Below are 20,551 nucleotides of genomic sequence, written 5' to 3' on the forward strand. Positions count from 1 at the left end.
GGGTGTATTGTATGGTAGCCTGGATAGCACTTAACACATCAGCCCCCAGCAAATTCATAGGAGTGTTTTCACTAACAATAAGCTTTGTGAGAATTTCCTGGCTATCTTGTAATCTCAGCTTCATCTGTTTTGTCAAGGGAGTTTCAGACACCAATCCCTCCACCCCAACACACTCCACAGTCTCGTCAGTGATCATATCTGGCTTTATCAGGTCTTTATGTACCACAGTGCCGGCTGCCCCAGTGTCAATTAAAAATTCTGCCTCTTTCCCCCCTGGCATGGTTATGGTCGTAAGTAAGGTGGGACCAGGTCCTGAGGGAACGAAAACAGGGTACACATTTGTCACTGGGTTGCCAGTTTCCTAGGTCAGAGGCAAGGGAGGAGGGAAATCAGTCTGCTCACTCTCCTTTTTGGAGTTTTTGCACTGTCTGGCATAATGTCCATTCTGTCCACAATTCCAGCACTGTACGGTCGCTCGGTCACCTGGTGCCCCCCCCCTCTGTTTCCACTGTCTTCCTTGTGCTCTAGCATACATAACTGGTCGCTTGCATTTTGTCAGTTCAACCCCCTTAGCTACTTGCAGAAGGTCTGTTGGGTCCATGTTTCTCCACTCAGGTCTGGCTGTCTGTACTGCTTCTCGTAAAAACTTATTCATACCGTCAATGAATGCATTCACCAATATTTTGATATCAAGGTCGTTTCTTGCACTGTACCCCATGTCTGTCCACTTCAGCTGTAACCTCCCAAAGTACGTCTCTATACTCTCCCCTTTTTGCTGTGTCACGTCAGTCATCAGTACAGACTGCTCTGTTTGTTTCTTTGTAGCCCATCCTTTCAATGCCTCACAGTACGTCATTCCAGACCTCTCAGACTCAACGTCCATGACCCATGATTGCTCCTTCATCATATCAGTATGTGATTTAATTATGTGTCCCAGCACGTCACCTGCTTTTGCAGTCACCAAACTCTCGAGGTCTGCCCAAGTGCATTTATAAGTCACCTGTATTGTCTGTATTTGCCTGTAAAATGGGAAAGGTTGGTTTTCAGGGTCAGGTAACTGTTTCAACATAGCTAGCTGGTCAGAGGGGCTCCAGGGGTAATATTCCTGTGTCTGTCTGATTCTTGTGACCTTCCTCGGTCGGGATGTATCTGATTTTTTTGTACTGGTCCCAGCGCGTTCTTTCCTTTCCTCACCGTCAGCTTCCTCCGCAAAACTCAATTCCTTCACTACCTCTGTCTCAGTGTCAGCGTCCTCTGTCATCACATGTGATCTGGTTCGAACAGGATTTAGTGCAATCCGCTTAGGGCGAGTAACATTACATGTAGCACAAGTACCTCTCCAGTCTGGGTTTTTCTGACTACAATGTTTACAAGTCCATTCATCTGGTCTGGGTTTCTGCTTATGAGAAGGGGGGGCGGTAGCAGTCACAATTCCTGCTTTTGGTGCATTAAAACATTCATAATACACCTTATCTCCCGCTGTGGTCTCTTTATATCCACAATGCTGCACCTCTTCAGCCACACGACACCATTTATTTACTTGTTGCTCTACCCTCTTGTCTTTTATCCAACCTCTCTTTTCTTCCCTGAATCTGTGCCATTTCTCAACATCCAAACATCCGTACTCTGGCATGTCTGCCTTTTTGAGTATCGGTCTGACATTTTTCACTGCTTCTTTGCCTTCTCTTTCTTGCACTATCTGTTTGGCTGTTTTGGATCCTGCTGGAGCCCCACGCTGCACACTGAACAAGTTGCCCATGGCTTCAACTTATTCCCACACAGCCCACCTTTCTGCAAATGCCCTCTCAGTGTCCCTGAACCTTGTTAACAGGCCACACGTCTCCTGGCAAGTCAGAATGGGCTCTCAAGTGGTAGCAAGAAGGCTCAATCAGCATTCACTCTCACCTGCTACACTTGTAGGGCGTATTGGGAAGGGTTAAAAAAACACCTCTCACCCAATAGACCAGATGACTAAAGCAGGAAGGACCAGGTGTGATAGTCCTCTCACCTGCTAGACCACCTCCATGTAAGTGGGAAGGCCACACGGCTCTCTAACCCACTTGACCTGATGTGTGCAGTTTGGCTACTCCATGCTGGTCCTTTACAAAGTATTTCAGCAACAAACGTAAGAGTTAAACCAAAACAATTAACAGAGCTGACTTCTCACAGAGGGCAGAAAATCGCGCAGCTGTTCACTTGACCCCTCCCAAAAGAATGTCAGCCAGCGCACAGTTTGTTTAGCAAGAGTCTTATCTCGTTCAGATTCAGCTTCCAAAACACAATCCTAATACCCACTGGTATAATACACAATCCCTGCAGAAAATTGAGACCACTTATATACCTTCACAGCACTAATATTCTACTTTACTATAAAACCTTCATCCCCATTTTGAGGGGAAGAAACACACAATATCTCACTATAAGGACAGATCCCAGGACCACTTGTCTTACTCATTCATTGATTCCAGAAGCATAGGTAACAATACACCTTCCAAGGATCAGTTAACCTCACATGCAAATAAAATTATCTAAACCGCTCTTGATACTGATGGGAAAAAATACATATGTCAGGTATCCACTCAAATACTCTATATGGCTATGCCCTGTGACATTTCACAACCGGAACATCTTTTCACAGTCCACAGTATGACATATAACCATTAGACTTATACATACATATTATTTCACCAAGTCTCTTATCACAATTACTTGTCACTTTGTTATTCAGAGGCTTCTCATCAATATACAACAACCTATTGCCTCCCTACTTTATCTAGGCATTAATATGAAACCACTTATGAACACATATCCCTAGACCAGAGTATTGCCACAAAAACACAAAACACAGCAACACAGCAAATGCAATTATACAGAGACTGTCCCAAATTCCGTGCTATGCACTCTATGCAATCAGTTAATGGACGGACAACAGATTATCTTATTACTCTATATTTCAACTCTCATTCAGACATGCATGAAAAAAACAATACTCACTGGTGATGCCAGAGTTCTTGAACCGTGTGTACAGCCTTACCCAGAATATTCGGGAAATCAGAGAGAGTGAAATGAAGTGTAAGAATAAAGCTTCTCACCTTGCTGCAGCTGAAATTTCACTGTCTCAAGAGTCCCCAAAACTTCTTCCGAATAGGCCGGTTGGCCACGGCTCCACGTTGGGCACCAAACTGTTGTAGCTGTTCTGTTTTGTCACAAGTCAGCTTATGGGATCACCAGTGAGGTTCTCTTGAGTTAGGCCTCTTCAGACCTAATCAAGATCGAGCGCTCGGAGAGAAAAGACCAGCATCCATGTGGGCATGATCAATTTCTTCTGTTTATTTCATCAAAGTACAGTTTATTTATACCATTTACAGATCAATGTGATATTGCAAAAGAAAAAGAAAAAAACTTCGAGCTGAACTTTACTAATTGTTCATATGACCTTTAAGTTTTAGCAAAACAAAAATGTAGAGTCATGCATATGAGATAAGAAGAACATTTAGAAACCATAATAATCCTTGAGTCTGTCTCTTATTCCGTAGGCTCCATAATGACTATGAACTACCATCAGATATACTTACTAATAACAATAAATCTTTAATAAAGAAAAAGAGAAACTATTAACCCTTCTATATCAGGTGCACCCCTTCTTAACCCAGTTTCCAAAAGCAGAACTCAATTCACCTGATTCATATTAGCCCGATTTAATGAATTGGAAGAAAGCATACGTCTTCATATGCACCTCAATTTGGCCCATTCACTTTTCACACTTCCTCCTTTTGTTTTTTATCTTTCACACTTTTGACTTTCTTTATTCATCCAAATAGCAAACTCATCACCACTCAACCTGACCAACTCGGCTATGTCCCCGTGCTGCAGTTCTCTGTCTTATCTAGATCATTTGCAATTGAATGGAATAGATCCCTTTTGGACAAAGTGGATTCACCTGCTGCTGCAGTGACCACAGGTGTGATAACATCTAGAATTGGCATCTGGTGCGATCTCTCCGCTTCCACTCCAAAGAAAGTTACCTGTTTATTCCTATCATGCATTGGTTTTTGGGGTTTTCTTTGAGTAATGATGATCTCTTTAGTAGTCTGTTGGCGCCCTCTCCTGGAGGAATAGTTTGCTTGCTCTTGGACATTCTAAAAGAGAGGTCATGATAGACATTGAGCTTCTGAGCTCAATTGGGGACAGTCATGGGTGATGAATGTTTGCAACCTACTGCGAAGCCTCATACCGCAATATAAGGAACGTCAAATACTAAGAAAGGGCGGCCTATGAAAGAATTACTACTTTCAATAAGTACACTTAAACGGCTAATTGGGAATAGAAAAACTGTAAAAAGCCCTCTGAGAAAGCCCCCCTCTAACCTTTGATAGTAAGCTTTTCTGTAGTCTGCCTGTTGATGTATTTTCCGTTTGAACTGTGCACAACATGAAGAGACGGAACACTGGCGGCTTGTCACAATGCCCCCCGATGACATCACAATAGCGCTGCTGCCTAGAAAACAAGCTGCGCAGAAGAAGTTGTTCTTTGGGTGGGAGGGTGGGCTAGTGGAAGGAGGGGGCAATCTCTTTTTTTCCCGGGTGGTAGGGGGATGACAGGAGAAGGGAAGCGGGTGGTGAGAAAGGTACAGAGGGCAGGGTTTGGGGGCTGGGAAGGAAAGGGAAAAGATTAGGGTTTGGGGATGATGAAAGGGCTTTCTACGGGTAAGGATGGCAAAGGGTGGCAGTGACGGAAAGTCAGGCAACCTGTCCTGTCCGTCTTTTTGTATCGTGAATTGGAAAGACTGCAAGGGGGAGGGGAGTTGCTTGCGCCCTAAAGGAGGAGTTATTCAGATTCATTGCAGTGGGCGGCGGCTGCAAAACGCACCATTCTTCTTGTTTTGGCTCTGCAAAGCAGCCTTTTCAAGGGTTGGCTTGGGTGACAAAATGTCTTGTGTAGGCGTGGGTTTGTCTCCCTCTCGCTCTCTCTCCCTAAGATGTGTCCGGCATAGGCCAGGGTGCCACTCGAGGCCCAAACCAATTCTGGTTATCGCTTCTCGGCCTTTTGGCTAAGATCAAGTGTAGTATCTGTTCTTATCAGTTTAATATCTGATACGTCCCCTATCTGGGGACCATATATTAAATGGATTTTTAGAACAGGGAGATGGAAAAAGAGCTTGCTCTGTCCACTCCACGCATTGACCTGGTATTGCAGTACCTCCAGGAACGGTGCACCCCTTCTTAACCCAGTTTCCAAAAGCAGAACTCAATTCACCTGATTCATATTAGCCCGATTTAATGAATTGGAAGAAAGCATACGTCTTCATATGCACCTCAATTTGGCCCATTCACTTTTCACACTTCCTCCTTTTGTTTTTTATCTTTCACACTTTTGACTTTCTTTATTCATCCAAATAGCAAACTCATCACCACTCAACCTGACCAACTCGGCTATGTCCCCGTGCTGCAGTTCTCTGTCTTATCTAGATCATTTGCAATTGAATGGAATAGATCCCTTTTGGACAAAGTGGATTCACCTGCTGCTGCAGTGACCACAGGTGTGATAACATCTAGAATTGGCATCTGGTGCGATCTCTCCGCTTCCACTCCAAAGAAAGTTACCTGTTTATTCCTATCATGCATTGGTTTTTGGGGTTTTCTTTGAGTAATGATGATCTCTTTAGTAGTCTGTTGGCGCCCTCTCCTGGAGGAATAGTTTGCTTGCTCTTGGACATTCTAAAAGAGAGGTCATGATAGACATTGAGCTTCTGAGCTCAATTGGGGACAGTCATGGGTGATGAATGTTTGCAACCTACTGCGAAGCCTCATACCGCAATATAAGGAACGTCAAATACTAAGAAAGGGCGGCCTATGAAAGAATTACTACTTTCAATAAGTACACTTAAACGGCTAATTGGGAATAGAAAAACTGTAAAAAGCCCTCTGAGAAAGCCCCCCTCTAACCTTTGATAGTAAGCTTTTCTGTAGTCTGCCTGTTGATGTATTTTCCGTTTGAACTGTGCACAACATGAAGAGACGGAACACTGGCGGCTTGTCACAATGCCCCCCGATGACATCACAATAGCGCTGCTGCCTAGAAAACAAGCTGCGCAGAAGAAGTTGTTCTTTGGGTGGGAGGGTGGGCTAGTGGAAGGAGGGGGCAATCTCTTTTTTTCCCGGGTGGTAGGGGGATGACAGGAGAAGGGAAGCGGGTGGTGAGAAAGGTACAGAGGGCAGGGTTTGGGGGCTGGGAAGGAAAGGGAAAAGATTAGGGTTTGGGGATGATGAAAGGGCTTTCTACGGGTAAGGATGGCAAAGGGTGGCAGTGACGGAAAGTCAGGCAACCTGTCCTGTCCGTCTTTTTGTATCGTGAATTGGAAAGACTGCAAGGGGGAGGGGAGTTGCTTGCGCCCTAAAGGAGGAGTTATTCAGATTCATTGCAGTGGGCGGCGGCTGCAAAACGCACCATTCTTCTTGTTTTGGCTCTGCAAAGCAGCCTTTTCAAGGGTTGGCTTGGGTGACAAAATGTCTTGTGTAGGCGTGGGTTTGTCTCCCTCTCGCTCTCTCTCCCTAAGATGTGTCCGGCATAGGCCAGGGTGCCACTCGAGGCCCAAACCAATTCTGGTTATCGCTTCTCGGCCTTTTGGCTAAGATCAAGTGTAGTATCTGTTCTTATCAGTTTAATATCTGATACGTCCCCTATCTGGGGACCATATATTAAATGGATTTTTAGAACAGGGAGATGGAAAAAGAGCTTGCTCTGTCCACTCCACGCATTGACCTGGTATTGCAGTACCTCCAGGAACGGTGCACCCCTTCTTAACCCAGTTTCCAAAAGCAGAACTCAATTCACCTGATTCATATTAGCCCGATTTAATGAATTGGAAGAAAGCATACGTCTTCATATGCACCTCAATTTGGCCCATTCACTTTTCACACTTCCTCCTTTTGTTTTTTTATCTTTCACACTTTTGACTTTCTTTATTCATCCAAATAGCAAACTCATCACCACTCAACCTGACCAACTCGGCTATGTCCCCGTGCTGCAGTTCTCTGTCTTATCTAGATCATTTGCAATTGAATGGAATAGATCCCTTTTGGACAAAGTGGATTCACCTGCTGCTGCAGTGACCACAGGTGTGATAACATCTAGAATTGGCATCTGGTGCGATCTCTCCGCTTCCACTCCAAAGAAAGTTACCTGTTTATTCCTATCATGCATTGGTTTTTGGGGTTTTCTTTGAGTAATGATGATCTCTTTAGTAGTCTGTTGGCGCCCTCTCCTGGAGGAATAGTTTGCTTGCTCTTGGACATTCTAAAAGAGAGGTCATGATAGACATTGAGCTTCTGAGCTCAATTGGGGACAGTCATGGGTGATGAATGTTTGCAACCTACTGCGAAGCCTCATACCGCAATATAAGGAACGTCAAATACTAAGAAAGGGCGGCCTATGAAAGAATTACTACTTTCAATAAGTACACTTAAACGGCTAATTGGGAATAGAAAAACTGTAAAAAGCCCTCTGAGAAAGCCCCCCTCTAACCTTTGATAGTAAGCTTTTCTGTAGTCTGCCTGTTGATGTATTTTCCGTTTGAACTGTGCACAACATGAAGAGACGGAACACTGGCGGCTTGTCACAATGCCCCCCGATGACATCACAATAGCGCTGCTGCCTAGAAAACAAGCTGCGCAGAAGAAGTTGTTCTTTGGGTGGGAGGGTGGGCTAGTGGAAGGAGGGGGCAATCTCTTTTTTTCCCGGGTGGTAGGGGGATGACAGGAGAAGGGAAGCGGGTGGTGAGAAAGGTACAGAGGGCAGGGTTTGGGGGCTGGGAAGGAAAGGGAAAAGATTAGGGTTTGGGGATGATGAAAGGGCTTTCTACGGGTAAGGATGGCAAAGGGTGGCAGTGACGGAAAGTCAGGCAACCTGTCCTGTCCGTCTTTTTGTATCGTGAATTGGAAAGACTGCAAGGGGGAGGGGAGTTGCTTGCGCCCTAAAGGAGGAGTTATTCAGATTCATTGCAGTGGGCGGCGGCTGCAAAACGCACCATTCTTCTTGTTTTGGCTCTGCAAAGCAGCCTTTTCAAGGGTTGGCTTGGGTGACAAAATGTCTTGTGTAGGCGTGGGTTTGTCTCCCTCTCGCTCTCTCTCCCTAAGATGTGTCCGGCATAGGCCAGGGTGCCACTCGAGGCCCAAACCAATTCTGGTTATCGCTTCTCGGCCTTTTGGCTAAGATCAAGTGTAGTATCTGTTCTTATCAGTTTAATATCTGATACGTCCCCTATCTGGGGACCATATATTAAATGGATTTTTAGAACAGGGAGATGGAAAAAGAGCTTGCTCTGTCCACTCCACGCATTGACCTGGTATTGCAGTACCTCCAGGAACGGTGCACCCCTTCTTAACCCAGTTTCCAAAAGCAGAACTCAATTCACCTGATTCATATTAGCCCGATTTAATGAATTGGAAGAAAGCATACGTCTTCATATGCACCTCAATTTGGCCCATTCACTTTTCACACTTCCTCCTTTTGTTTTTTATCTTTCACACTTTTGACTTTCTTTATTCATCCAAATAGCAAACTCATCACCACTCAACCTGACCAACTCGGCTATGTCCCCGTGCTGCAGTTCTCTGTCTTATCTAGATCATTTGCAATTGAATGGAATAGATCCCTTTTGGACAAAGTGGATTCACCTGCTGCTGCAGTGACCACAGGTGTGATAACATCTAGAATTGGCATCTGGTGCGATCTCTCCGCTTCCACTCCAAAGAAAGTTACCTGTTTATTCCTATCATGCATTGGTTTTTGGGGTTTTCTTTGAGTAATGATGATCTCTTTAGTAGTCTGTTGGCGCCCTCTCCTGGAGGAATAGTTTGCTTGCTCTTGGACATTCTAAAAGAGAGGTCATGATAGACATTGAGCTTCTGAGCTCAATTGGGGACAGTCATGGGTGATGAATGTTTGCAACCTACTGCGAAGCCTCATACCGCAATATAAGGAACGTCAAATACTAAGAAAGGGCGGCCTATGAAAGAATTACTACTTTCAATAAGTACACTTAAACGGCTAATTGGGAATAGAAAAACTGTAAAAAGCCCTCTGAGAAAGCCCCCCTCTAACCTTTGATAGTAAGCTTTTCTGTAGTCTGCCTGTTGATGTATTTTCCGTTTGAACTGTGCACAACATGAAGAGACGGAACACTGGCGGCTTGTCACAATGCCCCCCGATGACATCACAATAGCGCTGCTGCCTAGAAAACAAGCTGCGCAGAAGAAGTTGTTCTTTGGGTGGGAGGGTGGGCTAGTGGAAGGAGGGGGCAATCTCTTTTTTTCCCGGGTGGTAGGGGGATGACAGGAGAAGGGAAGCGGGTGGTGAGAAAGGTACAGAGGGCAGGGTTTGGGGGCTGGGAAGGAAAGGGAAAAGATTAGGGTTTGGGGATGATGAAAGGGCTTTCTACGGGTAAGGATGGCAAAGGGTGGCAGTGACGGAAAGTCAGGCAACCTGTCCTGTCCGTCTTTTTGTATCGTGAATTGGAAAGACTGCAAGGGGGAGGGGAGTTGCTTGCGCCCTAAAGGAGGAGTTATTCAGATTCATTGCAGTGGGCGGCGGCTGCAAAACGCACCATTCTTCTTGTTTTGGCTCTGCAAAGCAGCCTTTTCAAGGGTTGGCTTGGGTGACAAAATGTCTTGTGTAGGCGTGGGTTTGTCTCCCTCTCGCTCTCTCTCCCTAAGATGTGTCCGGCATAGGCCAGGGTGCCACTCGAGGCCCAAACCAATTCTGGTTATCGCTTCTCGGCCTTTTGGCTAAGATCAAGTGTAGTATCTGTTCTTATCAGTTTAATATCTGATACGTCCCCTATCTGGGGACCATATATTAAATGGATTTTTAGAACAGGGAGATGGAAAAAGAGCTTGCTCTGTCCACTCCACGCATTGACCTGGTATTGCAGTACCTCCAGGAACGGTGCACCCCTTCTTAACCCAGTTTCCAAAAGCAGAACTCAATTCACCTGATTCATATTAGCCCGATTTAATGAATTGGAAGAAAGCATACGTCTTCATATGCACCTCAATTTGGCCCATTCACTTTTCACACTTCCTCCTTTTGTTTTTTATCTTTCACACTTTTGACTTTCTTTATTCATCCAAATAGCAAACTCATCACCACTCAACCTGACCAACTCGGCTATGTCCCCGTGCTGCAGTTCTCTGTCTTATCTAGATCATTTGCAATTGAATGGAATAGATCCCTTTTGGACAAAGTGGATTCACCTGCTGCTGCAGTGACCACAGGTGTGATAACATCTAGAATTGGCATCTGGTGCGATCTCTCCGCTTCCACTCCAAAGAAAGTTACCTGTTTATTCCTATCATGCATTGGTTTTTGGGGTTTTCTTTGAGTAATGATGATCTCTTTAGTAGTCTGTTGGCGCCCTCTCCTGGAGGAATAGTTTGCTTGCTCTTGGACATTCTAAAAGAGAGGTCATGATAGACATTGAGCTTCTGAGCTCAATTGGGGACAGTCATGGGTGATGAATGTTTGCAACCTACTGCGAAGCCTCATACCGCAATATAAGGAACGTCAAATACTAAGAAAGGGCGGCCTATGAAAGAATTACTACTTTCAATAAGTACACTTAAACGGCTAATTGGGAATAGAAAAACTGTAAAAAGCCCTCTGAGAAAGCCCCCCTCTAACCTTTGATAGTAAGCTTTTCTGTAGTCTGCCTGTTGATGTATTTTCCGTTTGAACTGTGCACAACATGAAGAGACGGAACACTGGCGGCTTGTCACAATGCCCCCCGATGACATCACAATAGCGCTGCTGCCTAGAAAACAAGCTGCGCAGAAGAAGTTGTTCTTTGGGTGGGAGGGTGGGCTAGTGGAAGGAGGGGGCAATCTCTTTTTTTCCCGGGTGGTAGGGGGATGACAGGAGAAGGGAAGCGGGTGGTGAGAAAGGTACAGAGGGCAGGGTTTGGGGGCTGGGAAGGAAAGGGAAAAGATTAGGGTTTGGGGATGATGAAAGGGCTTTCTACGGGTAAGGATGGCAAAGGGTGGCAGTGACGGAAAGTCAGGCAACCTGTCCTGTCCGTCTTTTTGTATCGTGAATTGGAAAGACTGCAAGGGGGAGGGGAGTTGCTTGCGCCCTAAAGGAGGAGTTATTCAGATTCATTGCAGTGGGCGGCGGCTGCAAAACGCACCATTCTTCTTGTTTTGGCTCTGCAAAGCAGCCTTTTCAAGGGTTGGCTTGGGTGACAAAATGTCTTGTGTAGGCGTGGGTTTGTCTCCCTCTCGCTCTCTCTCCCTAAGATGTGTCCGGCATAGGCCAGGGTGCCACTCGAGGCCCAAACCAATTCTGGTTATCGCTTCTCGGCCTTTTGGCTAAGATCAAGTGTAGTATCTGTTCTTATCAGTTTAATATCTGATACGTCCCCTATCTGGGGACCATATATTAAATGGATTTTTAGAACAGGGAGATGGAAAAAGAGCTTGCTCTGTCCACTCCACGCATTGACCTGGTATTGCAGTACCTCCAGGAACGGTGCACCCCTTCTTAACCCAGTTTCCAAAAGCAGAACTCAATTCACCTGATTCATATTAGCCCGATTTAATGAATTGGAAGAAAGCATACGTCTTCATATGCACCTCAATTTGGCCCATTCACTTTTCACACTTCCTCCTTTTGTTTTTTATCTTTCACACTTTTGACTTTCTTTATTCATCCAAATAGCAAACTCATCACCACTCAACCTGACCAACTCGGCTATGTCCCCGTGCTGCAGTTCTCTGTCTTATCTAGATCATTTGCAATTGAATGGAATAGATCCCTTTTGGACAAAGTGGATTCACCTGCTGCTGCAGTGACCACAGGTGTGATAACATCTAGAATTGGCATCTGGTGCGATCTCTCCGCTTCCACTCCAAAGAAAGTTACCTGTTTATTCCTATCATGCATTGGTTTTTGGGGTTTTCTTTGAGTAATGATGATCTCTTTAGTAGTCTGTTGGCGCCCTCTCCTGGAGGAATAGTTTGCTTGCTCTTGGACATTCTAAAAGAGAGGTCATGATAGACATTGAGCTTCTGAGCTCAATTGGGGACAGTCATGGGTGATGAATGTTTGCAACCTACTGCGAAGCCTCATACCGCAATATAAGGAACGTCAAATACTAAGAAAGGGCGGCCTATGAAAGAATTACTACTTTCAATAAGTACACTTAAACGGCTAATTGGGAATAGAAAAACTGTAAAAAGCCCTCTGAGAAAGCCCCCCTCTAACCTTTGATAGTAAGCTTTTCTGTAGTCTGCCTGTTGATGTATTTTCCGTTTGAACTGTGCACAACATGAAGAGACGGAACACTGGCGGCTTGTCACAATGCCCCCCGATGACATCACAATAGCGCTGCTGCCTAGAAAACAAGCTGCGCAGAAGAAGTTGTTCTTTGGGTGGGAGGGTGGGCTAGTGGAAGGAGGGGGCAATCTCTTTTTTTCCCGGGTGGTAGGGGGATGACAGGAGAAGGGAAGCGGGTGGTGAGAAAGGTACAGAGGGCAGGGTTTGGGGGCTGGGAAGGAAAGGGAAAAGATTAGGGTTTGGGGATGATGAAAGGGCTTTCTACGGGTAAGGATGGCAAAGGGTGGCAGTGACGGAAAGTCAGGCAACCTGTCCTGTCCGTCTTTTTGTATCGTGAATTGGAAAGACTGCAAGGGGGAGGGGAGTTGCTTGCGCCCTAAAGGAGGAGTTATTCAGATTCATTGCAGTGGGCGGCGGCTGCAAAACGCACCATTCTTCTTGTTTTGGCTCTGCAAAGCAGCCTTTTCAAGGGTTGGCTTGGGTGACAAAATGTCTTGTGTAGGCGTGGGTTTGTCTCCCTCTCGCTCTCTCTCCCTAAGATGTGTCCGGCATAGGCCAGGGTGCCACTCGAGGCCCAAACCAATTCTGGTTATCGCTTCTCGGCCTTTTGGCTAAGATCAAGTGTAGTATCTGTTCTTATCAGTTTAATATCTGATACGTCCCCTATCTGGGGACCATATATTAAATGGATTTTTAGAACAGGGAGATGGAAAAAGAGCTTGCTCTGTCCACTCCACGCATTGACCTGGTATTGCAGTACCTCCAGGAACGGTGCACCCCTTCTTAACCCAGTTTCCAAAAGCAGAACTCAATTCACCTGATTCATATTAGCCCGATTTAATGAATTGGAAGAAAGCATACGTCTTCATATGCACCTCAATTTGGCCCATTCACTTTTCACACTTCCTCCTTTTGTTTTTTATCTTTCACACTTTTGACTTTCTTTATTCATCCAAATAGCAAACTCATCACCACTCAACCTGACCAACTCGGCTATGTCCCCGTGCTGCAGTTCTCTGTCTTATCTAGATCATTTGCAATTGAATGGAATAGATCCCTTTTGGACAAAGTGGATTCACCTGCTGCTGCAGTGACCACAGGTGTGATAACATCTAGAATTGGCATCTGGTGCGATCTCTCCGCTTCCACTCCAAAGAAAGTTACCTGTTTATTCCTATCATGCATTGGTTTTTGGGGTTTTCTTTGAGTAATGATGATCTCTTTAGTAGTCTGTTGGCGCCCTCTCCTGGAGGAATAGTTTGCTTGCTCTTGGACATTCTAAAAGAGAGGTCATGATAGACATTGAGCTTCTGAGCTCAATTGGGGACAGTCATGGGTGATGAATGTTTGCAACCTACTGCGAAGCCTCATACCGCAATATAAGGAACGTCAAATACTAAGAAAGGGCGGCCTATGAAAGAATTACTACTTTCAATAAGTACACTTAAACGGCTAATTGGGAATAGAAAAACTGTAAAAAGCCCTCTGAGAAAGCCCCCCTCTAACCTTTGATAGTAAGCTTTTCTGTAGTCTGCCTGTTGATGTATTTTCCGTTTGAACTGTGCACAACATGAAGAGACGGAACACTGGCGGCTTGTCACAATGCCCCCCGATGACATCACAATAGCGCTGCTGCCTAGAAAACAAGCTGCGCAGAAGAAGTTGTTCTTTGGGTGGGAGGGTGGGCTAGTGGAAGGAGGGGGCAATCTCTTTTTTTCCCGGGTGGTAGGGGGATGACAGGAGAAGGGAAGCGGGTGGTGAGAAAGGTACAGAGGGCAGGGTTTGGGGGCTGGGAAGGAAAGGGAAAAGATTAGGGTTTGGGGATGATGAAAGGGCTTTCTACGGGTAAGGATGGCAAAGGGTGGCAGTGACGGAAAGTCAGGCAACCTGTCCTGTCCGTCTTTTTGTATCGTGAATTGGAAAGACTGCAAGGGGGAGGGGAGTTGCTTGCGCCCTAAAGGAGGAGTTATTCAGATTCATTGCAGTGGGCGGCGGCTGCAAAACGCACCATTCTTCTTGTTTTGGCTCTGCAAAGCAGCCTTTTCAAGGGTTGGCTTGGGTGACAAAATGTCTTGTGTAGGCGTGGGTTTGTCTCCCTCTCGCTCTCTCTCCCTAAGATGTGTCCGGCATAGGCCAGGGTGCCACTCGAGGCCCAAACCAATTCTGGTTATCGCTTCTCGGCCTTTTGGCTAAGATCAAGTGTAGTATCTGTTCTTATCAGTTTAATATCTGATACGTCCCCTATCTGGGGACCATATATTAAATGGATTTTTAGAACAGGGAGATGGAAAAAGAGCTTGCTCTGTCCACTCCACGCATTGACCTGGTATTGCAGTACCTCCAGGAACGGTGCACCCCTTCTTAACCCAGTTTCCAAAAGCAGAACTCAATTCACCTGATTCATATTAGCCCGATTTAATGAATTGGAAGAAAGCATACGTCTTCATATGCACCTCAATTTGGCCCATTCACTTTTCACACTTCCTCCTTTTGTTTTTTATCTTTCACACTTTTGACTTTCTTTATTCATCCAAATAGCAAACTCATCACCACTCAACCTGACCAACTCGGCTATGTCCCCGTGCTGCAGTTCTCTGTCTTATCTAGATCATTTGCAATTGAATGGAATAGATCCCTTTTGGACAAAGTGGATTCACCTGCTGCTGCAGTGACCACAGGTGTGATAACATCTAGAATTGGCATCTGGTGCGATCTCTCCGCTTCCACTCCAAAGAAAGTTACCTGTTTATTCCTATCATGCATTGGTTTTTGGGGTTTTCTTTGAGTAATGATGATCTCTTTAGTAGTCTGTTGGCGCCCTCTCCTGGAGGAATAGTTTGCTTGCTCTTGGACATTCTAAAAGAGAGGTCATGATAGACATTGAGCTTCTGAGCTCAATTGGGGACAGTCATGGGTGATGAATGTTTGCAACCTACTGCGAAGCCTCATACCGCAATATAAGGAACGTCAAATACTAAGAAAGGGCGGCCTATGAAAGAATTACTACTTTCAATAAGTACACTTAAACGGCTAATTGGGAATAGAAAAACTGTAAAAAGCCCTCTGAGAAAGCCCCCCTCTAACCTTTGATAGTAAGCTTTTCTGTAGTCTGCCTGTTGATGTATTTTCCGTTTGAACTGTGCACAACATGAAGAGACGGAACACTGGCGGCTTGTCACAATGCCCCCCGATGACATCACAATAGCGCTGCTGCCTAGAAAACAAGCTGCGCAGAAGAAGTTGTTCTTTGGGTGGGAGGGTGGGCTAGTGGAAGGAGGGGGCAATCTCTTTTTTTCCCGGGTGGTAGGGGGATGACAGGAGAAGGGAAGCGGGTGGTGAGAAAGGTACAGAGGGCAGGGTTTGGGGGCTGGGAAGGAAAGGGAAAAGATTAGGGTTTGGGGATGATGAAAGGGCTTTCTACGGGTAAGGATGGCAAAGGGTGGCAGTGACGGAAAGTCAGGCAACCTGTCCTGTCCGTCTTTTTGTATCGTGAATTGGAAAGACTGCAAGGGGGAGGGGAGTTGCTTGCGCCCTAAAGGAGGAGTTATTCAGATTCATTGCAGTGGGCGGCGGCTGCAAAACGCACCATTCTTCTTGTTTTGGCTCTGCAAAGCAGCCTTTTCAAGGGTTGGCTTGGGTGACAAAATGTCTTGTGTAGGCGTGGGTTTGTCTCCCTCTCGCTCTCTCTCCCTAAGATGTGTCCGGCATAGGCCAGGGTGCCACTCGAGGCCCAAACCAATTCTGGTTATCGCTTCTCGGCCTTTTGGCTAAGATCAAGTGTAGTATCTGTTCTTATCAGTTTAATATCTGATACGTCCCCTATCTGGGGACCATATATTAAATGGATTTTTAGAACAGGGAGATGGAAAAAGAGCTTGCTCTGTCCACTCCACGCATTGACCTGGTATTGCAGTACCTCCAGGAACGGTGCACCCCTTCTTAACCCAGTTTCCAAAAGCAGAACTCAATTCACCTGATTCATATTAGCCCGATTTAATGAATTGGAAGAAAGCATACGTCTTCATATGCACCTCAATTTGGCCCATTCACTTTTCACACTTCCTCCTTTTGTTTTTTATCTTTCACACTTTTGACTTTCTTTATTCATCCAAATAGCAAACTCATCACCACTCAACCTGACCAACTCGGCTATGTCCCCGTGCTGCAGTTCTCTGTCTTATCTAGATCATTTGCAATTGAATGGAATAGATCCCTTTTGGACAAAGTGGATTCACCTGCTGCTGCAGTGACCACAGGTGTGATAACATCTAGAATTGGCATCTGGTGCGATCTCTCCGCTTCCACTCCAAAGAAAGTTACCTGTTTATTCCTATCATGCATTGGTTTTTGGGGTTTTCTTTGAGTAATGATGATCTCTTTAGTAGTCTGTTGGCGCCCTCTCCTGGAGGAATAGTTTGCTTGCTCTTGGACATTCTAAAAGAGAGGTCATGATAGACATTGAGCTTCTGAGCTCAATTGGGGACAGTCATGGGTGATGAATGTTTGCAACCTACTGCGAAGCCTCATACCGCAATATAAGGAACGTCAAATACTAAGAAAGGGCGGCCTATGAAAGAATTACTACTTTCAATAAGTACACTTAAACGGCTAATTGGGAATAGAAAAACTGTAAAAAGCCCTCTGAGAAAGCCCCCCTCTAACCTTTGATAGTAAGCTTTTCTGTAGTCTGCCTGTTGATGTATTTTCCGTTTGAACTGTGCACAACATGAAGAGACGGAACACTGGCGGCTTGTCACAATGCCCCCCGATGACATCACAATAGCGCTGCTGCCTAGAAAACAAGCTGCGCAGAAGAAGTTGTTCTTTGGGTGGGAGGGTGGGCTAGTGGAAGGAGGGGGCAATCTCTTTTTTTCCCGGGTGGTAGGGGGATGACAGGAGAAGGGAAGCGGGTGGTGAGAAAGGTACAGAGGGCAGGGTTTGGGGGCTGGGAAGGAAAGGGAAAAGATTAGGGTTTGGGGATGATGAAAGGGCTTTCTACGGGTAAGGATGGCAAAGGGTGGCAGTGACGGAAAGTCAGGCAACCTGTCCTGTCCGTCTTTTTGTATCGTGAATTGGAAAGACTGCAAGGGGGAGGGGAGTTGCTTGCGCCCTAAAGGAGGAGTTATTCAGATTCATTGCAGTGGGCGGCGGCTGCAAAACGCACCATTCTTCTTGTTTTGGCTCTGCAAAGCAGCCTTTTCAAGGGTTGGCTTGGGTGACAAAATGTCTTGTGTAGGCGTGGGTTTGTCTCCCTCTCGCTCTCTCTCCCTAAGATGTGTCCGGCATAGGCCAGGGTGCCACTCGAGGCCCAAACCAATTCTGGTTATCGCTTCTCGGCCTTTTGGCTAAGATCAAGTGTAGTATCTGTTCTTATCAGTTTAATATCTGATACGTCCCCTATCTGGGGACCATATATTAAATGGATTTTTAGAACAGGGAGATGGAAAAAGAGCTTGCTCTGTCCACTCCACGCATTGACCTGGTATTGCAGTACCTCCAGGAACGGTGCACCCCTTCTTAACCCAGTTTCCAAAAGCAGAACTCAATTCACCTGATTCATATTAGCCCGATTTAATGAATTGGAAGAAAGCATACGTCTTCATATGCACCTCAATTTGGCCCATTCACTTTTCACACTTCCTCCTTTTGTTTTTTATCTTTCACACTTTTGACTTTCTTTATTCATCCAAATAGCAAACTCATCACCACTCAACCTGACCAACTCGGCTATGTCCCCGTGCTGCAGTTCTCTGTCTTATCTAGATCATTTGCAATTGAATGGAATAGATCCCTTTTGGACAAAGTGGATTCACCTGCTGCTGCAGTGACCACAGGTGTGATAACATCTAGAATTGGCATCTGGTGCGATCTCTCCGCTTCCACTCCAAAGAAAGTTACCTGTTTATTCCTATCATGCATTGGTTTTTGGGGTTTTCTTTGAGTAATGATGATCTCTTTAGTAGTCTGTTGGCGCCCTCTCCTGGAGGAATAGTTTGCTTGCTCTTGGACATTCTAAAAGAGAGGTCATGATAGACATTGAGCTTCTGAGCTCAATTGGGGACAGTCATGGGTGATGAATGTTTGCAACCTACTGCGAAGCCTCATACCGCAATATAAGGAACGTCAAATACTAAGAAAGGGCGGCCTATGAAAGAATTACTACTTTCAATAAGTACACTTAAACGGCTAATTGGGAATAGAAAAACTGTAAAAAGCCCTCTGAGAAAGCCCCCCTCTAACCTTTGATAGTAAGCTTTTCTGTAGTCTGCCTGTTGATGTATTTTCCGTTTGAACTGTGCACAACATGAAGAGACGGAACACTGGCGGCTTGTCACAATGCCCCCCGATGACATCACAATAGCGCTGCTGCCTAGAAAACAAGCTGCGCAGAAGAAGTTGTTCTTTGGGTGGGAGGGTGGGCTAGTGGAAGGAGGGGGCAATCTCTTTTTTTCCCGGGTGGTAGGGGGATGACAGGAGAAGGGAAGCGGGTGGTGAGAAAGGTACAGAGGGCAGGGTTTGGGGGCTGGGAAGGAAAGGGAAAAGATTAGGGTTTGGGGATGATGAAAGGGCTTTCTACGGGTAAGGATGGCAAAGGGTGGCAGTGACGGAAAGTCAGGCAACCTGTCCTGTCCGTCTTTTTGTATCGTGAATTGGAAAGACTGCAAGGGGGAGGGGAGTTGCTTGCGCCCTAAAGGAGGAGTTATTCAGATTCATTGCAGTGGGCGGCGGCTGCAAAACGCACCATTCTTCTTGTTTTGGCTCTGCAAAGCAGCCTTTTCAAGGGTTGGCTTGGGTGACAAAATGTCTTGTGTAGGCGTGGGTTTGTCTCCCTCTCGCTCTCTCTCCCTAAGATGTGTCCGGCATAGGCCAGGGTGCCACTCGAGGCCCAAACCAATTCTGGTTATCGCTTCTCGGCCTTTTGGCTAAGATCAAGTGTAGTATCTGTTCTTATCAGTTTAATATCTGATACGTCCCCTATCTGGGGACCATATATTAAATGGATTTTTAGAACAGGGAGATGGAAAAAGAGCTTGCTCTGTCCACTCCACGCATTGACCTGGTATTGCAGTACCTCCAGGAACGGTGCACCCCTTCTTAACCCAGTTTCCAAAAGCAGAACTCAATTCACCTGATTCATATTAGCCCGATTTAATGAATTGGAAGAAAGCATACGTCTTCATATGCACCTCAATTTGGCCCATTCACTTTTCACACTTCCTCCTTTTGTTTTTTATCTTTCACACTTTTGACTTTCTTTATTCATCCAAATAGCAAACTCATCACCACTCAACCTGACCAACTCGGCTATGTCCCCGTGCTGCAGTTCTCTGTCTTATCTAGATCATTTGCAATTGAATGGAATAGATCCCTTTTGGACAAAGTGGATTCACCTGCTGCTGCAGTGACCACAGGTGTGATAACATCTAGAATTGGCATCTGGTGCGATCTCTCCGCTTCCACTCCAAAGAAAGTTACCTGTTTATTCCTATCATGCATTGGTTTTTGGGGTTTTCTTTGAGTAATGATGATCTCTTTAGTAGTCTGTTGGCGCCCTCTCCTGGAGGAATAGTTTGCTTGCTCTTGGACATTCTAAAAGAGAGGTCATGATAGACATTGAGCTTCTGAGCTCAATTGGGGACAGTCATGGGTGATGAATGTTTGCAACCTACTGCGAAGCCTCATACCGCAATATAAGGAACGTCAAATACTAAGAAAGGGCGGCCTATGAAAGAATTACTACTTTCAATAAGTACACTTAAACGGCTAATTGGGAATAGAAAAACTGTAAAAAGCCCTCTGAGAAAGCCCCCCTCTAACCTTTGATAGTAAGCTTTTCTGTAGTCTGCCTGTTGATGTATTTTCCGTTTGAACTGTGCACAACATGAAGAGACGGAACACTGGCGGCTTGTCACAATGCCCCCCGATGACATCACAATAGCGCTGCTGCCTAGAAAACAAGCTGCGCAGAAGAAGTTGTTCTTTGGGTGGGAGGGTGGGCTAGTGGAAGGAGGGGGCAATCTCTTTTTTTCCCGGGTGGTAGGGGGATGACAGGAGAAGGGAAGCGGGTGGTGAGAAAGGTACAGAGGGCAGGGTTTGGGGGCTGGGAAGGAAAGGGAAAAGATTAGGGTTTGGGGATGATGAAAGGGCTTTCTACGGGTAAGGATGGCAAAGGGTGGCAGTGACGGAAAGTCAGGCAACCTGTCCTGTCCGTCTTTTTGTA

General features: G+C 45.7%; 10 non-coding genes across 10 annotated transcripts; all 10 read left to right on the plus strand.

Annotated features, from left to right (window-relative positions):
* The first annotated feature begins 5,030 nt into the window (after window positions 1-5,030).
* Window positions 5,031-5,221, plus strand: LOC142288377 (U2 spliceosomal RNA). Its single transcript, XR_012749154.1, has one exon. It is a non-coding gene; the product is annotated as a U2 spliceosomal RNA (small nuclear RNA).
* A 1,387-nt stretch (window positions 5,222-6,608) lies between these two features.
* Window positions 6,609-6,799, plus strand: LOC142288378 (U2 spliceosomal RNA). The gene has a single exon (XR_012749155.1). It is a non-coding gene; the product is annotated as a U2 spliceosomal RNA (small nuclear RNA).
* A 1,388-nt stretch (window positions 6,800-8,187) lies between these two features.
* LOC142288379 (U2 spliceosomal RNA) lies at window positions 8,188-8,378 on the plus strand. The gene has a single exon (XR_012749156.1). It is a non-coding gene; the product is annotated as a U2 spliceosomal RNA (small nuclear RNA).
* Window positions 8,379-9,765: 1,387 nt separating this feature from the next.
* On the plus strand, window positions 9,766-9,956 carry LOC142288380 (U2 spliceosomal RNA). The gene has a single exon (XR_012749157.1). It is a non-coding gene; the product is annotated as a U2 spliceosomal RNA (small nuclear RNA).
* A 1,387-nt stretch (window positions 9,957-11,343) lies between these two features.
* LOC142288381 (U2 spliceosomal RNA) lies at window positions 11,344-11,534 on the plus strand. Its single transcript, XR_012749158.1, has one exon. It is a non-coding gene; the product is annotated as a U2 spliceosomal RNA (small nuclear RNA).
* Window positions 11,535-12,921: 1,387 nt separating this feature from the next.
* LOC142288382 (U2 spliceosomal RNA) lies at window positions 12,922-13,112 on the plus strand. The gene has a single exon (XR_012749159.1). It is a non-coding gene; the product is annotated as a U2 spliceosomal RNA (small nuclear RNA).
* Window positions 13,113-14,499: 1,387 nt separating this feature from the next.
* On the plus strand, window positions 14,500-14,690 carry LOC142288383 (U2 spliceosomal RNA). The gene has a single exon (XR_012749160.1). It is a non-coding gene; the product is annotated as a U2 spliceosomal RNA (small nuclear RNA).
* Window positions 14,691-16,077: 1,387 nt separating this feature from the next.
* On the plus strand, window positions 16,078-16,268 carry LOC142288384 (U2 spliceosomal RNA). Its single transcript, XR_012749161.1, has one exon. It is a non-coding gene; the product is annotated as a U2 spliceosomal RNA (small nuclear RNA).
* A 1,387-nt stretch (window positions 16,269-17,655) lies between these two features.
* LOC142288385 (U2 spliceosomal RNA) lies at window positions 17,656-17,846 on the plus strand. The gene has a single exon (XR_012749162.1). It is a non-coding gene; the product is annotated as a U2 spliceosomal RNA (small nuclear RNA).
* Window positions 17,847-19,233: 1,387 nt separating this feature from the next.
* On the plus strand, window positions 19,234-19,424 carry LOC142288388 (U2 spliceosomal RNA). Its single transcript, XR_012749164.1, has one exon. It is a non-coding gene; the product is annotated as a U2 spliceosomal RNA (small nuclear RNA).
* The last annotated feature ends 1,127 nt before the right edge of the window (window positions 19,425-20,551 follow it).

Source organism: Anomaloglossus baeobatrachus, unplaced genomic scaffold (genome assembly GCF_048569485.1).
Source record: "Anomaloglossus baeobatrachus isolate aAnoBae1 unplaced genomic scaffold, aAnoBae1.hap1 Scaffold_821, whole genome shotgun sequence".
Lineage (NCBI taxonomy): Eukaryota > Metazoa > Chordata > Amphibia > Anura > Aromobatidae > Anomaloglossus > Anomaloglossus baeobatrachus.